This window comes from Schistocerca gregaria, chromosome 7, assembly GCF_023897955.1.
Source record: "Schistocerca gregaria isolate iqSchGreg1 chromosome 7, iqSchGreg1.2, whole genome shotgun sequence".
Lineage (NCBI taxonomy): Eukaryota > Metazoa > Arthropoda > Insecta > Orthoptera > Acrididae > Schistocerca > Schistocerca gregaria.
The window spans coordinates 425,723,057-425,739,903 of record NC_064926.1 but is presented as its reverse complement, the minus strand read 5'-3'; the positions used below and the strand labels follow the sequence as shown (position 1 = coordinate 425,739,903).

At 44.3% G+C, this 16,847-nt stretch overlaps 1 protein-coding gene across 2 annotated transcripts in view; it reads right to left on the bottom strand.

Annotated features, from left to right (window-relative positions):
• LOC126281553 (uncharacterized) overlaps positions 1 to 613 on the bottom strand; it is a 205,052-nt gene extending 204,439 nt beyond the window's left edge. The window contains exon 1 of one of the 2 annotated variants that reach the window (XM_049980619.1): positions 526 to 613. The gene's annotated coding sequence lies outside the window, so the exon portion shown is untranslated. Of the gene's footprint in view, positions 1 to 521 lie in introns of both variants that reach the window. The other variant, XM_049980618.1, reaches the window with a different exon arrangement.
• Between the last annotated feature and the right edge of the window lie 16,234 nt (positions 614 to 16,847).

Sequence of the window (16,847 nt, the reverse complement as noted above, 5' to 3'; positions counted from 1 at the left end):
AAAACAAAGGCGTTTTTCTTTGCGACGGGATATTGTCATGAAATTTCAATCACCGGTTTTCTCCTGCGATTGCGAAGACCTTCTGTTGGCACCCATCTACATAGGGAAAAATTATCATCACGATAAAATAAGAGAAATCAGGGGGCACGCACTTTAAGTGCTCGTTTTTCCTGCGTGCCGTTCGAGAGTGGAACGGTAGAGAGACATTGAACCCTCGCACTTTACTGTCAATAGCAGAGTAATCACATAGATGTAGACTGCAGATAGGTGGCTGTAGGTGGGAATGTGAGTCGGCTGGGGCGCGTGCCGCATTTGCGATAAACACTGTCAGTGGTTAACGCAAGCGGGAGATGCGAGATGGGAGTCCGGTCTAACAAACATTTTTGCTCGTCAACGCCGAATCTGCATAGAGTCCCGATGCAGCTGATATCATCGGTTCCTGTCCTTTCCTTTCTCCCCCTTTTACACAGATGATAATGGTGCACGCTGGCTTGTAGACGAGTCAGAGACGCAGCACTTACCTACCGCTGGCTGTGTGTCGGACGTCCGGCGCGGTTCTGGCAGTAGCCGCAGCTGCAGCTGCCGCGGTCGCCAGCTCGCCTGTTAAGCCTCGTCGCACGTCTCTGCCGCTCGCCACGCCCCCTCTGCCTGCCACTTGCTCCCACCAGCAGACTCACCGTCAACACCTACGGCACCCCCCCCCAACGACTTTATGGACCCAAGTGCAGCCTTCCGGTTAGTCGTTGGTACGTGTGTGTATAGATTTACCGGACACCGCTTCCATATGCAACATAATTTTATTATGTCACAGTACCAGGTGCACCGGTATGAAACGAGCGTTAAGATACAAATGTGTCGATAGGGAACATTTGTTGTGAACGAGCCTTAATTTTTGTTTGTTTGGTTGGTATGACATCTATCAAAGATATTTAGTATACATGAAGTCATGGAACAAACAACATCATATGTTTTCATCGTGTTAACAATGTCGAATTTTGTACCAGAAAGTGATGATTTGCGGAAAGCATCAATTTTTTTGTTTTCATTTGGAAAAAAAAGTGCTACAGAGTCGCATCGAATGCTTGTCGAGGCAAATGGTGATCATGCTCCATCAGAAGCAACATGCAAAAGATGGTTTCAACGGTTCAGAAATAATTATTTTGATGTAAGAAATGAAGAACGTGGAAGACCACCAAAAAAGTTCGAAGATGCCGAATTGCAAGCAATATTGGATGAAGATGATGCTTTGAGTCAGAAGCAAATGGCAGTAATGCTAAATGTTGCACAACAAACAATTTCTGGCCATTTGAAAGCAATGGGAAAGATCCAAAAGTGTGGAAAATGGGTGCCACATGAATTGAATGAAAGACAGATGGAAAACCGAAAAACCATTTGTCAAATTTTGCTTCAAAGTCAATTTTGCATCGAATTGTTACTGGCGATGAAAAATGGATTTATTTTAAGCATCCTAAACGGGAAAAATCATGGGTTAATAAGGGACAACCATCAACATCGACTGCAAAACCAGATCGATTCGGCAAGAAGACAATGCTCTGTGTTTGGTGGGATCAGAAAGGTGTAGTGTATCATGATGGTGGTGGTGGTTTGTGTTTAACGTCCCGTCGACAACATGGTCATTAGAGACGGAGCGCAAGCTCGGGTTAGGGAAGGATTGGGAAGGAAATCGGCCGTGCCCTTTTCAAAGGAACCATCCCGGCATTTACCTGAAACGATTTAGGGAAATCACGGAAAACCTTAATCAGGATGGCCGGAGACGGGATTGAACCGTCGTCCTCCCGAATGCGCCACCTCGCTCGGTGTAGTGTATCATGAGCTTCTGTGAATACTAATCGCTACAGATAACAAATGATCAATTTGAACTATGCATTGATCGAAAAAAGACCAGAATGGGCCAGAAGACATGGCAAAGTAATTTTTTTACACGACAATGCACCTGCACACAAAGCAAAACTGGTTCGGGATACAAACAAAACACTTGACTGGGAGCTGCTACCCCACCCGTCGTATACACCAGACTTGGCCCCTTCCGACTACCATTTGTTTTCATCAATGGGACACGCGTTGGCTGAGAAACACTTCCATTCCCACGAAGAAGTCGAAAATTTGGTGTCTGATTGGTTTGCTTCAGAAGACGAACATTTCTATTGGCGTGGTGTCCACAAATTGCCAGAAAGGTGGTCAAAATGTATAGAAAGCAATGGTCAGTAGTACTTTGAATAAAATGTTTTTACTTTTCAATTCAAAATTAGTGTTTCATTTTCACAAAAAAAAAAAACGCTCATTTCATACCGGTACACCTGGTATATGACACTAGGACATAGCGTCCGGCAAAAAGACCTCTCGTATTTGGAGGAGGAGATTACTGTTTAACCTCCCATCGACAACGAGGTCATTAGAGACGGAGCACAAGCTCGGATTAGTCAAGGATGGGGAAGAAAATCAGCCGTGCCGTTTTTGAAAGGAACCACACTGGCATTTGCCTCAAGCGATTTAAGGAAGGAAATCTGCCGTGCCCTTTGTGAAAGGAACCATCCCGGTATCTGCCTGCAGCGATCATGGAAAACCTAAATCTGGATGGCCGTACGCGGGTTTGAATAGTCGTCCTCCCGAACGCGAGTCCAGTGTCCTCCCGTATTTGGAGAGTTCACTGTGTGAGGTGTCCTGGGGAGGGGGTATCGATCGATAGTGGTGTGCATGCCATTTTCGATAAGCTCAATGGCTTGGCTACGTGAGCATCGTGCTTTCATTGTGGAGAAGTACAGGGTATCCATAATTAAAGTTCGAGTTTCAAAACGCCGTAGAAAGAGGACCACTGCTCAGAATGACGTCAAATTTGGACAGAATAAGCCGGCCGCGATGGCCGAGCGGTTCTATGCGCTTCAGTCCGGAACCACGCAGCTGCTACGGTCGCAGGTTCGAATCCTGCCTCCGTCATGGATGTGTGTGATGTCCTTAGGTCAGTTAGGTTTAAGTAGTTCCAAGTCTAGGGGACTGATGATCTCAGATGTTAAGTTCAAAAAATGGTTCAAAAGGCTCTGAGCACTATGGGACTTAACATCTGAGGTCATCAGTCCCCTAGAACTTACAACTACTTAAACGTAACTAACCTAAGGACATCACACACATCCATGACCGAGGCAGGATTCGAACCTGCGACCGTAATGGTCGAGCGGTTCCAGACTGAAGTGCCTAGAACCGCTCGGCCACACCAGCCGGCTCAAATGTTAAGTCCCATAGAGATTAGAGCCATTTGAACAATTTGGAATGCATAATATCGATGCAGGGGAACACGTCATGGGAAAAAAATTGACCGACAGTGGTGTTGTAAGCCTCAGTTTTTACTCACCATCAGACGCGCAGCACAAGGGTTTTCCTTAGTTTGCGTCCGAGACGTCCAACATAATTGTCTCCGTGAAGGATCGTGCGCTAACGACAAAGCTCTTTTACAAGAACGGTGACTGTGCGCCAGTAGCCCTGTAGTAGTTCCGGACATTCAAGGGTATGACAAAAGGGACAGGTCCGATGTCTTGTAAGGCCGGCCTCTGGTGGCTGAGTGGTTCTAGGCGCTTCAGTCTGGAACCGTGCGACCGCTACGGTCGCAGGTTCGAATCCTGCCTCGGGCATGGATGTGTGTGATGTCTTTAGGTTAGTTAGGTTTAAGTAGTTCTAAGTTCTAGGGGACTGATGACCTGAGATGTCAAGTCCCATAGTGCTCAGGGCCATTTGAACCATTTGTCTTCTAAGACATGCAAGTGCTCGCAGGCATGTCCAGTGTTCGGCCAATTTCCCGTGCACTGCAAGTGTCTGGTGAACAATGTTACAAAGCACGAAAAGTCAGGTTCTTGTGAAGTGCGCTGTGGCAAAGAGAGGAAAGCTGTTGCTCCAACGTCTGTCGAAGATGTCGCCACAGCATTGCAAGAGGCGTCGAGTGGTGATATACAAACATGCAGTGCACGGGAAATTGCCCGAACACTGGACATACCTGAGAGCACTGTGCATAAAATCGTGCGAAACATCCTGCACTGCTATGCATACAAGGTTACCCATGATTAGGAGCTGCTTCCTGCTGCCCTATCAGAAAGACAAAAGATCGCTCTGGAATTTTTTGCTTGCATGGACATGAACAATAAATGACCATGGAACATTCTGTGAATGCCCCAAAGGACATGTCAATAGGCAGAACTACAGAATATTGGCAACGGAAATCCGTACGCTCGTCAACCGGTACAAATTCATTCTGCAAAGGTGAATGTGTAGCGCGGGTTTACGGCATTGTTTATCGCAAGGCCGTATTTTTTGTGATGAGTCCTGCGGGTATGACCTTGCCGTGGTAGATGGACTTACCCAAGTAACAGTGCCACAACTGTTGACTTTCCAACTTGTGCAGTCAGTCACATTGAATAGTACAGATGGTGTATTGTACAACTGAAACCACCGCGCCGGCCGATGTGGCCGTAGGTTCGAATCCTGCCTCGGGCATGGATGTTGTGATGTCCTTAGGTTAGTTAGGTTTAAGTAGTTCTAAGTTCTAGGGGGCTGATGACCTCAGATGTTAAGTCCCATAGTGCTCAGAGCCATTTGAACCATTTTTGAAACCACAGCCGTCATATAGCGATTCATAATAGACCTAACATAAACCAATTTGTTGCGGACCATAAAGAGGGAGAAGTCTTGCTCCAACAAAACGGAGCCATAGCTCACATTTCTCCACATCCTATAGAAATTTTGAAAGAGTTGTTTCCTGCACGTCTTCTCTCTTCGCGAGGAGACATCGCCTGGCCCCCGAAGTCATCCGACTTAACACCTTGCAATTTGTTTATCTGCGTCCCTTAAAGGCATAAGTCTACAAAAACGCCACACAGCCCTTCAAACACTTACAGAGTCACTCACCCAGGAAGTGGTGCCATTCCACCGGAAATGACACGAAGAACTATGGGCAACTTCGGGAAAGATTTCTTCACTGTATCAGCAATGGAGGGCGCTATTTACCAGGCACAATTTTAAATCCAGCTAATGGAGAATGGCATAGTATTTGTTGTTCACACATAAAAGTACTTTCTCTGTATCTTTATTTAGTTACTTGTTTTTTATTACTTTTTGAAACACGGGAAGTCTTTTTGCCGGACCCTTTATTTAGGTCGGTATTAGAATATCAGATTTCTTTGAAAAAGTTGGTTTGTCCTATATATTTGACGTAATGTAGCAGGGAACGTCTCTCAAAAATTGCCTTTCGTCAAATTTATTTGATCAAATCTAGCGCTTCGCCTTGGATTTTATCAAAGAAACCGATCGCCTTATGTCCACTACAAGCGGCTGACATGTAAGAACACACTGCAAAACGATTGTGTGTTGTGTTTATGGATTCGAGAAGCATATTCAAAATACCAAGATCATATTTCGTAGCTTATTGTGGCGCTATACATATGGAAATGCGTTTTATAAGCTGAAATGAAATAAAACGTTTTTCCTTTCTTAGGCAGGGAGATAGAAACCCAATCTCTTTCTTCGAGGCGAAATAAAATAGTCTTCACTGACAGATCCCTGTAAGAAATCAAACCATGGAAAAATGTAACGCAAGTTCACCACTTATGTTTATTTGTTCGCTGTAAATGGTGTTACGGAACTGTTGTTTCTCAAGAACAGAAAACCGTCAGAATACGATTCACTGATGGTGCTCCAGTGGTAGTTGAAAGTGAATAGGAATTGAGTTTTGTGCTAAATGTAATGGAACATGCGTTAGCTGTAGGTTACGATATGCACATAAAGAAGAAAGCGTCACTGACGGACATGCTAGAGAACTAAATGTCGCAGGCGACAAACTTCACAGGTACACGCAAGGCACAGAAGTAAGGACAAAGAGAAAAGGTCTTTTTATAAGAGTAAATACTGTACCAGCAAATGTCCAAGAATAGAAAAATCTTGCTTAGTTCTGAATATATTAATGTGAGTCTGAAATCCGTAAAGAAATTCGCGAAACGAAATACAGTCTGCGTGAAGCATCGGAAAGTACATGGCAAGCACGCGGATATACTCATCCTTTTGAACTTAGACACATCAGGTCAGAAATCATTTTTCGTGTTAAAGAGTTTTCCGTGATACGCTTACGACTTGGCTACTGTGAAATGTAAATGTTACATTGCACTCAGATTATAGTATATGTTAGCATCAGCAGGAAATTGGATATTAGTTTAATTACATTTCGTATTAGTATTCGAAAAATCAATGCCCCGTTTAGTGACTGGCAGCTATGAAACTAACAACATTAAAAATAGCATTCACAGTTGATATGCGGTTGATCTGTTACTGCCGACAGGTGTGGCCTCGCGGTTCTAGGCGCTACATCTGGAACCTTGCGACCGCTACGGTCGCAGGTTCGGATCCTGCCTCGGGCGTGGATGTGTGTGATGTCCTTAGGTAAGTTAGGTTTAAGTAGTTCCACGTTCTAGGGGACTGATGACCTCAGAAGGTAAGTCCCATAGTGCTCAGAGCCATTTGAACCATTTGTTCTGTTACTTCGTAACTGTCATTCTGAAGTAACTATGACAAAATATTTGATGATTGTGAAATACCCCTTTTTCCACTACGTCAAAGACCTTTGTCAAAGAAGTATGACGAATATTTGATCAAATTTCTTTATCAACGAAATTTCGTAGTTTCTTACTGGCCTTAGGCTTGCAAGGGGACTCGTCGTCACCCATTTCGTCCAGATTTACGGGGCTTGGCTATAAATGAAAATGGCACACGCGGGAGCTCGAGGTGGCCAGGAGTTTAGAAAATAAAAGCAATTTTGCCGTGGGTCGTGCGAGACAGGAGCCATTTACGTTATCGTAGTTTCAAGGCATCGGCTGGCGCAACGGAAGAAGAACAGAACGGTAATTAGTGGCTCGTGAAGTCGAAACCCTATGTGGAAAGTATTACTTTATTTTTCTAAATTCTCAGTTTTTACGTTACTTGCGTTACAAATAAACTGAACAATGCTCACTGTATTGTATTTACCAGTATCTTCATTAAAGACCTGAAAAGGAAAGGCAAAAGAAAATTTCGGATTGCCGGTCGGAGTGGCCGAGCGGTTTTAGGCGCTACAGTCTGGAACCGCGTGACCGTTACGGTCGCAGGTTCGAATCCTGCTTCGGGCATGGGTGTGTGTGATGTCCTTAGGTTAGTTAGGTTTAAGTAGTTCTAAGTTCTAGGGGACTAATAACCTCCGAAGTTAAGTCCCATAGTTCTCAGAGCCATTTGAACCAAAATTTAGGAATGCAAATAAATTCCAAGCAAGTACTACATCACCAATGTCCACGAGAACTTTGCAAATAATTATCCAAAGAAAGATTATGATTAAGGTGTACAGGACTTCCGTTAGTCCCATTTTGACCTTCGAGTATCCCTCGGCAGCCCCACATAAACAATAAGTTCCCCTGTTTTTATGTGTAAATCATCAACGTAAAATAATAAAAGAATCTGATTTTATACACGAAGTTCTCGTGTAAACCTTACAGTCCCTTCCTGGATATCCGTTTGCAACCCCGAAATTTCCCTTTTCCTATCCTTTTCATGCCTTTTATGAAAATAGTAATAAATGCCATATATTCAGCATTATTTGGGTTTATTTGTAGTATAATTAACGTAAAAATTGAAAAAAACTAGTTTTCTCCTAGGGACTGGAACTCACGAGTCTCGTTTTAGCGTTCTGTTCTCCTTCCGCTGCGAAAACAATTGTCTTGAAACTACGCTAACTTACACGGGGCGATCAGAAAGATTCCGTTGCAAGGCCGTACAGCCCACAATAGGTATGTCAATCGGGTAAAATTGCCGTGAGCAATGAGGCAGTCATAACACCGAAGCACAAAACTGAAAATACCCGTTTGGTAAAACTCTGCCTCCTGCTCCCTGAAGTCCGTAACTGCCTGCTTCAATTCCTCCTCCGACAGGAATCGTCGACCCTTCTAAAACTTTTTTTACTGGATTGAAGGCTTGAAATCACATGGGAAGAGATCAGAACTACAGGGTGAGTGCTCGAATGTCTCCCACTTAAGTTGGCGTAAGTTATGCGTTACACATTTGCGATATGGGGACGTGCATTATCATCAAACAGCAGCACCCTTTGTCCCATGATGTGGTTTTTGACAGACATGCTGCCCCATAGACAATTTTCATGCTTCGAAGAATTCTGCCAGCGTTTCTCCTTCGACAGCCAATAAAGGGATAACAGCGCGTCGTCTTGTTTCGACGCTTTTGGTAATAACGTCCCCATAGTTCACGTTTCCGCATGTACCGCAGGCACGACGGAAAGACACCAATTCCACACTAATTCCTCACCTAAAAGTGGTGTTCATACACTGATCAGCCATAACATTTATGACCACCGACCTACTATCGATATAAACCCGTCCAGGCAGTAAGAGTGCTGTCTGTGGGTAGAGTGGGGAAGGCGCACGACCTATCTGTTGGACCGAAGGCAGACTGTGATGGCCCAGAGGCCCAGCCTGAGCATTTCAGAAACTGCACGACATGTTGTGTGTTCGATGAGTGAGGTTTTGAGTGTCTTCAAGACGTGGCGAAACCAAGGTGAAACCATGCCCGGAAGCAGTGGCATTGGGCAGCCGCACCTCATTACAGATGTCGGACATCGTAGGCTGCCCCCCAAGTCCCTCCAGATCCTCGAGCGCCATGCACTCCGCCTCGCCTTCCCTATATGCCTCCCGTCCCCCACGCGGATCCTCTATGAGCTGATTCCTTTCCCCCATCTGCTCCTATTCCTCGAACATATTCGCATACGCTACACCTCCGGCCACCTTGATCCCCCTCATCCCCTGGTTGCTACTCTCCTCTCCAATCCCAGCCCTCTGCCATGCCTTCACTGTTGTGTCCCTCCTACCCTCCATCTCTACACCCTTCATCTCCTTTCCCAAGGTGGCTTCTGTCAACTCTCCCTCTGTCCCTCCATTTATCCGTCCTATCAACTCTGATCCCCACGCCACCCCCCCCCCTTTCGTCTGTCCTTTCCCCGGGCTCCCTCTTCCCTCCCTTCCATCATGTTTTCTCCCCACCTAACCTCTCTCTGCCTCCCCTCTCCCTCCTTTTGTATACCCCTCCTCTGCCTTTCCCCACTCCCTGTCACATCTGCCCAGCACCCGCTCCCCTCTTATGGGTCCTCATCTGCCATAGACTCCTTTCCTCCCTTCCCCCCACTTCGTTTTTTCTTCTCCTTCCCGCCCCGTTTTTCCTTTCCCATCATCTGCCGGAGTTCCCCCCATCTGTCCTCGGCTGTGGTGTATCATATTTATGCCAATTTTTTAGTGCAGTGTTCAAGTGAATGGTCAGTGTTGTCCATCTTTCCAACATGTTGCGAACAGAAATCATACTGTCGCTGGGTGTGAATTTTGTATCTCTTGCAAACAGAAACAAGACCGCCTGCTTCATATGTATTTTATTAACATCATCAACCCTTTATTCTATGTTTTAAGTTCCACGATTTTCCGTCATGTTACCATTTAAGTCTCCGATTTTATCGCCTGTTTTTAGTAGTTATTATCTTCGTCTTTTTAAAACAAATTCTGTAGGCTGAGAGCGCATACTAAGCTGCTGTCAGCCCGCCCGCCCCCTTGGAGGGGGATCAAAACTCAAAGAAAAAAAATCGTAGGCTGGGCGGACTGGTAAAACAAGATGGTCAGCGAACTGCGGTGGAACTAACATCCGATTTTAATGCTGGGCAGAACACAAGTGTCTGAAAATACAGTGTACCGAATGCTCCTAACTATGGGCCTCTGCAGCCGACGACCCATGTGTGTGTCAACACTAGCACCATGACATCGGCAATTACGACTGAAATGTGCACGTGACCATTGGCACTGGACTTCGGTGCAGTGGCAGAGTTGCATGGTCCGATGAGTCCCGATACCTTCTTCATCAGGGGCAGGAATCTGTCGTCTTCCAGAGGAAAAGCTCCTTGATGCTGCACTACAGGACAGAGACAAGCTGGCGGCGTCTCCATCATGCTCTAGGGAACATTCACATGGGCATCCATGTGTCCAGTGGAGCTCGTGCAAGACACCACGACGGCCAAGGAGTATCGTACACTGGTTGCAGACCACGTATACCTCTTCATGACGATCATGTTTCCCGACAGCAGTGGCAGTTTTCAATAAAATAACGTGCCTTCAGAAGGCCAGGGTGTGATGCAGTGGTTCTTGGAGCACAGTGGCGAGTTCCAATTGATGTGCTGACTCCCCAGCTCGCCAGATCTGAACCCGATCGAACACATCTGGGATGTGACTGAATGTGGCGTCAGAACTCGTCGCCCTCTTTCCCCTCCCCCCCCCCCCCCCCTCCTCCTACCTCTTCCCGGAATTTACGGAAATCGGGTGACTGTGTGCAAATGTGGTGCCAACTCTCTCCAGCGGCCTCATTGTTTCCATGCCACGATGCGTCGCCGCTGTTGTCCGTGCTAAAAGTGGACATACTAGCTATTAGATAGGGGATCATAATGTTCTGGCTGATCGGTGTATACTCTCATCGGAGTCGCGCTACGTTACGTTACATGGCAGCAACGTCCTCAAGCGGACACTTTTTGATCGCCCCTTATAAAACGGCTCATGTTCACCCGACTCGCGCGAAAAATGCTTTTCTTTCTACACGCTTGGCGATCTGGTGTCCCTACGTCTGTTTATTTCATTTCTGGTTAAACCACAGCACAAATCGGCGATGACGAGTAGGCGCGATCCCTTTGTTAGAACACATTATTATTACTGTAGTGACTTATTTTTTTTCTTTTATAAGGTTTTATTGCGTGGCTGAGTGGGTGTCAGATTACACATCCAAAATTCGAGGTTCGATTCCTGGTTCGTTCCATCCAACTACTAGTAATAGCTGATATTTTCAAGAAAAGAGAAAGCAATCTGAATTGATTTCTTAAAATTTTGAAAATATGTTTTCAAAGTTCTTTTAATTGCTTAGACCGCGTACAGGTATGTAAGTTAAAATTTGATGACTAGACTAGTTTCAGTCGTCAATGCAACCGTCCTCTGATCTGCGAACAAGCACAAAAAAGAGGAAGTTTTCTTAGGATTTTTTTACAGTATAAGCTTCAAGTAAAAAATGGTTCCTTTTTGTTAATTGTTTTCCTCTACAAAGATCCTAAGCTTGAAGATTATTCTGTAAAAAAGGAGTTTCTCCTAAGGCGATTTTCAACTTTTTGTGCTTGTTCGCAGATCTGAGAATGACTGCATTGACAACTGAAAATAGCCTAGTCATCATATTTTAATTTATAATTATGTAAGCAATCTGGGCAATAAACAATTGTTTTAGACTGATTTTTTAAATTTTATGAAACTATCCGACTACGTCCTTCATTGTCGAGAGACATCGACAGTGACATCTGCTATACTTATGTATTTACTTAATGCGAATTTGCTTTCAAATATATCACATGAAAAGATGGTTGGATGAAAATTGTATGTCCCAATGGTTTCAAAGTGAAACCATCTACTTTAAACAACGGATTGTTTATTTTTTGCCAATTTCTTCTTGTGTTATTTGCTTACTATGATAATAAAAGTTAAGTATGTGAAAAATTTTATAATTATATTTGTTTTCATATTGTTGGGACTCGGAGGGTTAAGGTATGCGTTTCTACTGAGACATATTGTTTAGATGGAGGCACAAACAATGGCGCTCGCCTTTAGGCTCGTTCTCTGCACCTACGTCACGTATTCTCCGAGAGCTAAACGTGATCGTAGCTAGTTATTCAATGAGTTGTTATTCCATTTGTTGTGAGTTTTTCTCAAAATATGGAACGCAGGTTTCTGAGTAGAAGAGGTTTGCCCCATAGTATCGAAGATGAAGAAGTGCTCATAGCTCTTTAAGATACGCGTTTTATCGCCCATGTTTGTTGTGACTTTTTTGCTTCTAGTATCGTGTGCTTTGAGCTGTACGAGTTTACACCATTAATTTTGGCACAATCTGATACCAGTAAACGCCGCTTTTTTGAAGAATCGAACTCTCATGTTTAAAACAACTTCAAACTTGATTGCTTCACAAATGACTTAATATATTAAATATCTGGCATTAATAATGTAAGAGAAAAAATTTAGAAAGGGTTTGAAATTAGCTTAAGTTTCTTGGAAGCCACTAAGTGCTCTCATTATGAAATACAGGGTTATATGCGCTCCGCTTTAAGCAAAAGCAGGTTTTCACGCTTCTCGAAGTTTATGATGTCATATCTCCTGAACTATGTGTCGTACAAAGATATAACTTGGCAGTTACATTCAGTGATATACGTAGATACAGTCTGCTGAGTATGTTGTGAAAAGAATTATTAGTAAAGAAGCGATAAGTTAAAACGTCATGGCTGAAGCTGAAGTTGTACATCAGGAACAGCAAAAATGAAGTAAGTGACTAACTATATTTCTTTCGCAATTTGTCGACAGGTGTTAGAGAGAAAAAGTGTGATACAGGTTTGATACTATGTTGTTGTTGTTTTTGAGGGAGGAGACCAGAGAGCGAAGTCATCAGTCTCATCGGATTAGGGACGGAAGTCGGCCGTGCCCTTCAAAGGAACCATCCCGGCATTTGCCTCGAGCGATTTAGGGAAATACGGAAAATCTAAATCAGGATCGCCGGACGCGGAATTGAACCGTCGTCCTCTCGAATGCGAGTCCAGTGTGCTAACCACTGCGCCCCTTGCTCGGTTTTTGCTACTATGTGTGAAGTATTTTGGAAGTCGCGAAGTGCTCTCATTCTCAGATACTGGTTGAATAAAGTCCGGGTATCTGTGTGCTGTCAATTACGCTGTATCAAGTTTCTAACTGTAATTCTCGTCTTACTGTGTTAAACTTTTAACATAACGGTATACCCCTTAATGAGTAGATTAGGACAGCATGTTAAATTTTAATTTCGTTAGTAATTACGCTACATATTACCAGTCAAATTTTTGCTGCTACTCGAAGCTATTAAATAGACCAAGTTTAACTGGTAATGGCATCCAGGTTCGGGGATAGTAGCTTAGTAACATTCACTGCAACAGAATTAAAAGATCATCTTTCCGAAACCTCATAATTATCTCCCATGGTGACTCATAAGTTTGAAATTTGGCTTAAAGGTGTCTGCAAGCTCCAATGGTGGATGTCACCCTTATACTGGACGACACTTCAAACAGCAAGGTGTTGACGCGTGCGAAGAGAACTGGTGTCATAAATTTCACCACAATTCTGCCCAACGCCTCTGTGGACATGTCACACCATGGGGAGTTCGTCACAGCCCCTCTTACCCACATTTCACCACTTTTGACGACTCTGAGATGAAGGTCAGAACCGCGACACCCAACTTTGAAATCACTCGGTTCTCTTACGATTGGCCAAGGAATCCTTTCATTCACATCACCGCACGCAATCACACGGAAAGGCGTCAGGGGGTGGCATAATAGCCGGAGCGAAACCAACCCTTTCCTTTAGACACTGATTCCCAACTATCGCGGTCGAAAACGAGAATTTGCAGTGCGGTGAGCAATAGAAATAAATTCTCGGCGATTCAACCTTTTTTAACGGACATGACGAGGCTGCAATCTCATTGAATGTGATCTCACCTCTGGTGCACAGGGCGGAACCTTTAGGGATCATAAAAAAAAACACCCGACAAAATTTCAACGCGATCTGAAGAAGCAAAGAGTGCTTAGCTTTTCTAGCTCTTCTCTTTCGCGTTTTCCTGTGATCACGGAGGGGTGTGACATTGACGCATGCATGAATATAACGCCGAAGGACCACTCTAATCGCCCCCCCCCCCCAATTCGGCAGTACCCTTGGTGGCACGTGCCAGCTATTATTGAGAACTTTAAAAACGCACCCTTACAGAGAGAACCTGCGATGTAGTCCTAGGGTTTCGCCGAACTGGGCATGGAGGAGGGGGGAGGGGGGAGAGGGCGCTCTTAGAGGGATCCTTAGCCGTTTTATTCATACAACCCCTCCATGATCGCGCCACACGAGGACATCAATTAGGAGCACTGAAGAAGCATAAGCACCCTTTTCTGTTTCAGACTGCGTTCAAATTTCGTCGAATTGTTTTGAACGGTCCCTAGTGGGTACACTCTATACATTAGAGAAAAAACTGCGGTCGCACTGCACTCATGTTCATTGGGGTTGGTGGCCCAAACATCCTTCGAGAAGGGCTGAAGCGTCAGGGAGATACCAGCAGTACCAGACAGATATTGTCAAGAATGTCCTCCTGTTGCTCATCACACTGCAAATTGTCGTTTTCAGCCGCGAAATGGATGTGAATCAACGTCCCAAGAAAAGCGGTAGTTTCATTGACGCCCTTTATGCCTTCCGAGGCCTTTTCATGTCGATTCCGATTGGTGCTGTGTCTAAAATGTTTTCCTCGGCCATTCATAAAAAAAAAAAAAAAAATAGCGTAGTTACAACGCAGGTCGTTACGTTTCTGGCATCTATCGTACACAGGCGTCAGCAGAAAGGGTGAAACGTTACTAAGAGCGCCTGTGACGACCTTCCCATCGTGCGACACATCCACAGTGATGTTGGGCAGAATTGTAGTGAGGTTTGGTGCCAATATAACCCTACTGACCCACTTCACACCTCATGCGTACATCCGATCTCTTGCCGTTTTTCGGCAGGTGTTGACAGTCAGTGTTTGAAGCGTCGCCAAGCCCAAGAGTGATGTCACAGGCCACCACACTCTTGCGGCACCATTACAGAGGAGGGTTGTACATACCTTTGAGCCAAAATTCAAACTTATGAGTCACAATGGGAGCCAATTGCGGGGCTTTGAAAAAGTGATCCTTTAATTCTGTTGCAAAGCGTAAATTATAAATAAAAGACCCTCGCCGTGTTTTTCTGCCAGTCTATGACGTACACTGAAGACTTAAACAAACTGGTACACCTGCCTAATATCGTGTAGGGCCTCGTGAGCTTGAAGAAGTGACACAACACGACATGGCATCGACTAGATTAACGTCTGAAGTAGTTTTGGAGGGAACTGACACCATGAATCCTGCAGCACTGTCCATAAATCCGTAAGAGTACGACGGGGTGGAGATCTCTTCTGAACAGCACGTTGCAAGGCATCCCAGATGTGCTCAGTAATGTTCGTGTCTAGGGAGTTTGGTGGCCAAAAGAAGTGTTTAAACTCAGAAGAGTGTTCTTGGAGCCCATCTGTAGCAATTCTGATCGTGTGGGGTGTCGCATTGCCCTGCTGGTATTGCCCAGGTCCGTCAGAATCCACAATGGACTTGAATGGATGCAGGTGATCTGACAGGATGCTTAAGTGTCACCTGTCAGAGTCGTATCTAGCCATAAAAGGGGTCCCATCTCAGGTTATTTCCAAGAATGATTGCCTATGAAGTCGCAGTGTCCAAACGATACATATTGAACGTGCAATCCTAAATCGATCACGCGACTCTGGTGGTGGGCGTTATGAGTATGTTTACGGTGGTCACTACAGCAATGACAAAAGAAGACAGTTATAAAAAATACTTGTAATTAGAAAGGAGATGACTTACCTTACTCGCCGTCAGTGTTATTATGTGAAAGTCCATGTGATGTGTACGCTATGGGAACAATTCACTTTTTTCCATTAATTCGAGGAGTTGTGTAATTTATACCAACTAAGGAAATGACGGAAAATATAAAAATGACGATCATAAATATTTGATCATAATGCCCATCACCAGTCGCATGATTGATTTACAATCACAAGTTCGATATGTATCGTTTGGACCCTGCGACTTTTATAGACAATCATTCTTGGAAATTACCCCATATCACTCCAACTGCACATGTACCACACCATTACAAAGCCTCTACCAGCTTCAACAGTCCCCTGCTGACATGCAGAGTCCATGGATTCATGAGGTTGTCTCCACACGGGTATATGTCCGTCCATGCGATACAATTTGAAATGAGACTTATATGACCAGGCAACATGTTTCCAGTCATCAACAGTTCAATGTGTTGATGGGCTGAGGCAAGGCGTAAAACTTTGTGTCATACAGTAATCAAAGGTACACGAGTGTGCCTTCGGCTCCATATCAATGATGTTTCATTGAATGGTTCGCATGCTGACACTTGTTAATGGTCCAGCATTGAAATCTGCAGCAATTTGCAGAAGCATTGCACTTCTGTCACATTGATAGATTCTCTCAGTTGCCATCGCTCATATTCTTGCAGGATCTTTTCCTGGCCACATCAGTGTCAGAGATTTGATGTTTTACCAGATTCCTGATATTCATGGTTCACTTGTGAAATTGTCATATGGGAAAATCCCCACTTCATTGCTACCTCAGAGATGCTGTGTCCCATCACACTTCCACCGACTGTAACACCATGTGCAAACTCACTTAAATCTTGATAACATGCCATTGTAGCAGCAGTAACCAATCTAACAACAGAGCCAGATGCTTATCTTATATACGCATTGCTGACCGCAGTGCTGTATGCTGCCTGTTTACATATCTCTTTATTTGAAGACACTTATCTATACCAGTTTCTTTATCATCTCAGTGTGTAATCTCAGGAAGAACTGTGGAGATTTTGATACAATTTTCACAAATAGAAAGACAGAATCACGAGGAACTTTTGTGGATATTACTTCATTTTATAAACCAGTTGTCCACCTAGATATTTTGTGCTAACCCTGCATAAGCTGTCATGGGTCAATCGTTTTTTTTTGTTTTTTTTGTTTTTTTTTTTTTAAATATTTGATCTACATCTATCTGTAGTCTGCAAACCACTGTGAAGTACGTGACAGAGTGTATATCTCATTGTACTAACTATTAGGGTTTCTCCCATCCTGTTCATGTAGGGAACACGGGAAGAATGACA